Here is a 7419-nt window from a genome sequence, read left to right on the forward strand (position 1 = left end):
TATATTTACAGCGTGGATTTCCCCAGGTACATCGATTTTGAAGTTTGTGTTGAAGAAACCGTAAATCGAGCCAATCAAAACTTGCCAGTTAGGGAGTTTAAATAACACTTGACATTTTACAGTTATTAAATTTTTCTTCTCATGAAAAAAAATGGATGGGATATATCTATGATATAACCGCAAAGTTGGCGTGGGACTACCGTACTCTTAGTGAGCATTTGTATTGTATTCATTAAACTATCGATAGCATGAAACAATTTTGCTTTGTAAGTAAAAAGTTCGAAAAGTTGCCATGTAAGATCAATTCATGTATTGTAATAGATTATGTTCTTCGTCACAAGTAAATTTGACGAACTTCCTTTTACGTTTGATATGATGCCTAGAACTACCTATATATGTGAACGGAAGAATTGTCAAACAATCATTGTATTTTACATTTCTCGAACCGCGAAAGTTCATTCACCTCTAGTACGATTTACGATTTTCCTTGCATATATTTGTAATGTGGTTTCCCCCAGGCATCTTTGTCTTGAAACACATTTTTGTGGGACAAAAATACCCCCGACTTATATGTATTGGCAAAGCGGATTCTCCCAAGTACATTTATTTTGAAGTCCTTGTTAGGGAAACACATTTTGATGTGAACAAAAATACCCCCTACTTGCATGTATTTGCAAAGCGGGTTCCCCCAAGTACATTGATTTTAAAGTCCGTGTTAGGGAAACACAGCTCGGTGGGAACAGAAATATCCCCTACATGCATATATATTTGCAAAGCGTATTCCCACAGACACATTGATTTTGAAGTCCGTGTTGGGGAATCCGTAAATCGGGCCAATCAAAACGAGGCAGTTACAGCTTCTTTCACTTTTTCCTGCATGTTCTGTGTTTAGCTTTTCATTTTACCCGCCATATCTTCCGGTTAGACGTAGTCCCACGTCAATAATATTTTATTAGTTGTGATAGACGTGTAGAATTATTACTATCAATTGATGCAATCATCTTTTCGAGCTGTTAAAAAATGTTCGAGTTATAAGCATTCGAAACACGGGTAGGGTTAGCACACAAATCGGCAGAACAAATGTATGGAAAAAAGGAAGTTCTTCCAGTTTTCATGAATTGAAATCGTTTAGAGATTAGCGAATTGTAATGTATAGCATATCAAACAAATCTTAGAGAATTTCTGATTCGATTGGTATTCAAATCATGAGAATTCGTTTACAGTGAAAATAGTTAATAACGTTAACTTTATTTCACAAAAACGTGACCTGTTGTCTGATTTGGCACTCTTCCTGAAAGACGTAGTTCTACGTCAAAAAAATATAAAAATATATAAACATTCTATCTTTGTATTGTGCATTCTGAAATAACTGATTATAGTCTCATATCTGAAACCATAACCCATAATAAGGACTATATGACATTTGCATTGTTCGATTCCCGTTCTGGTCGGGGGAATTTTTCGTCAAAGAAATTTCCTCCGACTTGCACAGTGATCACGCGTATTCTAGAGCTTGCCACTCAGAATGCATTGCAAGGGGTGTTATTTGGCATAGAAATCTCAACTAAGTACTAATAAAAATGACGCAAGTAATACTACGTTGAGACGGCGAAGTTCCTCTAGGAACGTTAGTGCCATTGAAGAAGAAAGAAGAAGAAGAAGAAGAAGAAGAAGACATTTGCATTTTTACATTACATGCTCTGTAATATTGTACGATTGTGCTGGAGATTGAAGTTGCAAGCGTCATTTTATCAATTTACCCTTGAGGTTTAATTCAGTTAGAATCGGGAATCCCAATTCATTTTATACAAGCGGCCATAGTAGGCATATCTCAAATATTTTGACAGCAAATGGTTTGGAAACCCTGTATCTCTCGACGGTGAAAATTCCACGTTGATCTGTTTTGTCAGGTACTCAAACCATCAAATCGATAAATGTGATTAAAACTACAGTATATGATGTACTAAAACGTTTTCGTGAACGTGAAAGTGTTGTTCTGATGGATTAGAGGACGGATCTAAGTGGAACATACGATCGGAAGCTAAGGTTGAAGGTATTGAGTTAATTAACGCAAACTCTCAGTGGTCACCCGTGACAATGGGATCGATTACATTGAAAAAGACATCAATCCTCCCAATTGCCGCCAATTCCGCTAAATCGAAAAATATTGGGCAATTGTGCGCCGGACTTGCGAAAGTGACTCGGGATGCTGCAGACATGAAGAGATCGAAAAAATAATGCCCGCTTTGATGGAGAGTATCCGAAAAAAAAGTAAGAAAATTCATCAAAACTGTAATGGAATAATTATTACAATACAATTTTACAATACAAAATTTTACAATACAATTTACAATTTTTTCTGATAGAACAGAAAAAATATATATATTTTGATATGAAAACTTGTACCTTTTAACCAATCCCGAGATACAATTGGTTTTATGATTCCGGATTCTAAATGAACCAAGTTTTAATCAACTGTATGATCATGAGAAAGGTTGGTTTCATCTTCTAGTTGAACTTTTTCATCATTATTTACTGATCTTGCCCAAACAGCAACACGAAAAAGTAATATACGCTATGTTACTGAGTTCTTTCTTATGCTTCGAAATAACGTACCGTTCTGAATCATATTTTGGACAACATCATATTTCGAACACTTTGTTCTAATATCTTGAAATGCTTCATACACTGATGATATAACTATGAAATTAATATCATAATTGCTTCTTTAAAGTAATTCCTTGGTTTGCCTATCACTTCATTTGAGAATTACATTTGAATGATTACATAGTAGGAAAAAATCCAACAGCACTACTCATTATTGTTTGTGTTTGACGTTTGTTTAGCGTGAATTTACCCGTTCATAAATATCTAAATTTCTCCCGTGTTTCATCAGTTCTCATCATCGTTAACAGTTTACTGTGATTGCTTGGTAAGTGTTTCGCAGTTGACTATAAAATATAATCGAGTGTAATGTAATTTTCGTCCAAAAAATTACAAAATAAAGTGTCTGAAATTTGAATTCAATCTGTCGGAAATTTGATTTAGTGTCCGAAGTTTGATTCTTATTCGCTTTATTTGAAAAACATTTTATATGATGATTTTTTATGTTTTCAATCAAATAGGTACCAAAGTAGAAAGCTTAAATGTATATTGAACTAATTCTTGAACATATCTACCAAATAATACCTGTGCATAAAGTTTAGATCTGTTTTCTGCATCATATGCCTTAAGCGTCCGAAATACGATTCGGAACGGTACAATTCAATACAACGTACAACTTTGAAATTAAAATGTACGTTATATCATTATATCGAATATATATATTTATCAAGGCTCATATGGCGTTAGCTTGACCGGGCCGGGAGTTCAATATTTTGACAATTTTTTTATCATGTTAGTAATATGTAACCGATTGCAGCTGACCATTAATCAACAACACCCCCCTAGTCTGTACCCCATATCTAGCGTGGTGCGTCTTCCTCAACTCGAGGAATCCATCATAGAATGGTCGGTAGCCAACACAATCATCAGCCTGTGCGGAGTTAGAAGAACATCGTGGAGTAAACCAACCATGAAAGTTATGATCATTGTCAAACAGAATATCGACCTGGAATGTGACAAATTCAATGATGAAACTTCCAAAAATCATAATATCCTTCATTGTCATTCGTTGTAGAGAAAAAAAACAGGTACATCTAAGAATGTTTGTTTGTTTTGTTTTATACATTATATGTTTATATGTTTTTATTATTTTATGTTTTTTTGTTTATTCAAGAAAAAATTTCGAAAAATATCACAAGTTTTTTTTGCTTACGTGTTCTGTTAAAAAAAAAAGATTTTTTCCAAATTCACAAAGAAAAATGACACAGTTATCAAAAACTGTTCGAATAGAACGTACACTACAATTATAAGCAATAAGTCTCGAGTCGCCGCGCAGAGTGAAGTTGATGATGTAAAATAAATTTACATCATCAACTTCACTCTGCGCGGCGACAATAATCAACGCTATGTAATAGATCTATCAGTGGTGCAAACCAAACCAGAAAGCAAAATAAACAGGCTAATTAATATGCAAATTAACCAAACATCGTGTAAAACAAGGAGAACGCAGCCACCCTCACGTACAGAACACTCATTAGAATCATTCCAGATGCGAATTATTTCTCACCTCATCATTAACGCCTTCCACTCTCTTCATCTTCCATTTCAACTGATCTGATAGACTAAATGGAAGCAGCAAGAACAACGGCAAGCAAAAATTTGGGAAGTTTTGAAAATTTACCTCAGCGCACAACTTTTTTTGACGTAGGACTACGTCTAACCGGAAGATATAGGGGGTGAAATGAAAATCTAGGCACTGAACAAGTAGGTAAAAATGCAAGATTTGGAACGCTTATAACTCGAGCATTTCTCAATAGATCGCAAAGGTTTTTGCATCAATTGATAGGAAATATATCTACGCATCTATCATAACGAATAACATTTCATTTTTCTTGAGATAAATAATTGAATAATTGTGAAATATCAAGCATTGTCCAAATGCACTATGTGCCCATTTTTGATTGGTGCATTTTGTGCTCCTTATATCGTACCGACCAAAACGGGCAACCAGAGCAGCAGCGAAATACAATGAACCCGATTGGAAAGGAAAAAGAAAAAATATGAACGAAACATTGGTCGCAGTCTCACACATGCGTAATTCTCGAGCCAGCCAGTCAGCTTAAAAATCCCCGCTCCGCTGCCGTAACGATCATTCTCATCCAAATCATACACCACATTGTTTCGCATCACAACATATCAACAAACCAACACAAGCAGCCATGTCTGGACATGACAAAGGAGGAAAAGTGAAGGGAAAGGCAAAATCCCTATGCCGAGCGCGTTAGTACCAGTGCTCCAGTCCACCTAGTCGGCGTTATATAGTTTCAGCCGCCGAAGTGATCGAGTTGGCTGGCAAAGCTGTTCGCGACGATAAGAAAATCCGCATTCAGAACAGACCACATTCGGTTCGGTGGACATCTAGACAAGAATAGGCAGTTTCAGCGAGTGACGAGCAGAAGATAAAAGTTTGTTCTTCATACAAACTGCTTTGGTGGCAAATCCAGAACAAGGCAGCATCGATGGCGTTCGAAATGGTTTTTTTTTCAAAACCACGAGTACAAAGTTTTCTAAATTGGAACCATTCCATAAAACACGGCGCTTATCAGGGCCATTAAACCTTTCAAAAAAGAGTTTACGAAATACAGTTCAAGGCATTCTAAAATATTATCCAAAATAATAATAAAACACAAATTGATTTTTCATAATTTGTTTGCCAGGATATTAAGAGTATGAGAATTTTGCAGTTGTGCTGAACTTATTGATGGTTGGGGACTTTCTCGATTATTCAATTTTCACCAATTCTTAAATTGCTTCCAGATTGAAAGTACAGTAATTTTAGTTCGATAATTAGCTAATTGGATTTTTGTAAACTCTATGGGGGTCCAAATTATGACCCAACATGTCCCAAGCTGGATGGGAAGAAATTTTCCAACTGTGAAAGCTGTACCACTGTCATCGCAAATGTTCAATTACAGGTTAAAATCATCTCCAATGCGACACTGAGTGGTGCTTCGGCAAGTCGCATTAAATGTAATTTACAGTACAACATGTCCCAAGCTGGATGAGAAGAAATTTTCCAACTGTGGCGAGTGGCAAACGCACTCGCTAAACAGGAAGGTTTAACCGAACAAGATGGAGATATCGAGTGATAACAAAACAATAAACTCTTTAGATTAAAGATGATTTTGTGGACCTGAAAAGGACCCTTTTTAGCGTTTGCTTCCTTCTCCTTCTTCTTGTCGGTTTCCGAGATATTCTTCTGCGCCGTGCCGAACTTTTTGGCGGCTTTTCCACTATTCCACTAGTCTTCGGTGCCTTCGTGTTTGTTAGAAACACCTGCATGTGAATCCAACGAGCGAACAAATCGTAATGAATATATTTTTCTTCTTTCTTCTTCTTTCTTTGTTTTTAAGAGGCTTTAAACTTTGCAGTTCATTCGCCTCTAGCCCAGTGAAGAGCCACAATAAAACCAGCCCAGAGGGGACTGGCGAAAGGGAAACCAACAAAATCACTCATCAGACCTGTCCGCTCGACTCTCGGTTAAAGAAGAAGGTAGGAAGGGATCCTATGCTTCCTAAGATATTTAATATATGCTGTAAAGAAAAGTAAAAATTTACTGATCCGAGGACCAAAGCAGTAACGAAGCACAAGTGACCCAGCGAAAGGCGTGTTCCAAAGCCAAAAAACAAAAAGGCCCTTCTCAGGAGGATAGGAAGGAAAGGAGTGGAAAGGATTTGGGTGGGATTAGTGGATTGGGAGGGGGTGGGAGTGGTATGGGAAGGAAAGAGGTGAGGAGTGGGTGTGGGGTGGGGTGAAATGAAATGAAATACAGTTTGGATAGATAATAAAATATAGTGGTTTTGAATTTAATGGCATATAGTATAGCTGAAAAATGGAGAGGTTTATTTAATGAATTTATCCTCCTTGGTGAGTGTGGCTGTAGGAATAGGAAGTTGATTAAAGTATAATGTAATGGATAGAAGATAGATGTGGGTATGAAAGTATATATTATATTATTTGTTATTTATGATTATTGAATGCGTGTATATACATGTATGAATACCTTCCTTCCGACCCGTACATACATGTGTATACACACATAAACACGCATACATGACTGTGAAGTGGCGAACTTTAATAAGCAATTTCCAAGGTATTTAGTATTTCGGTTTAGATTTTACCAAAGAAGTCGGTTTCTTTCAGAAACGCAATTAAATTGGTTTCTTGGGTCTCGTCTCTACTGAGGATATCTCGGAGACTCTGACCTATGTTGTGTCGGACTCGAGCATCTTTGGTATGTTGACATTCAAGTAAAAGATGGCTAACGGAAACCGGAGCTTCGTTGCAAGCACATTGGGGTTTTTCGGCTCTGCAGAACAAGTGTGAGTGGGTGAAGTTAGTGTGCCCAATTCGAAGACGGGTAAGGACTTGCCTTTCCCTACTATTGAGACGGTCCTCCCAAGGGAGAGTGGAATTTTTGATTTTATGAAGATGAGTGGGACGGCTGTTTATCCAACCTATGTCCCAACTTTCACGGACTTGCTGTTTTACCCAGCGGACAATGTCAGATGGAGGACAGGGCATGTCTGGGGGTTCTATTTTGCTGCCCTTGCCGGCCAGTATGTCGGCGGCTGTGTTTCCGCGGATTCCTGAGTGACCAGGAACCCAGCAGAAGGAGATGTTTTTATTTGAAGCAGCCTCTTCTGTTTGCTTAATCCATGGGTGTTTGCTGTTTCCACTTAGAAGATCGTGGAGACAGCTAGCTGAGTCTGAGAATATTGTGGTAGGAAGAAACTCATGGGTGCATTCTTGGGT

This window comes from Toxorhynchites rutilus, chromosome 2, assembly GCF_029784135.1.
Source record: "Toxorhynchites rutilus septentrionalis strain SRP chromosome 2, ASM2978413v1, whole genome shotgun sequence".
NCBI lineage: Eukaryota > Metazoa > Arthropoda > Insecta > Diptera > Culicidae > Toxorhynchites > Toxorhynchites rutilus.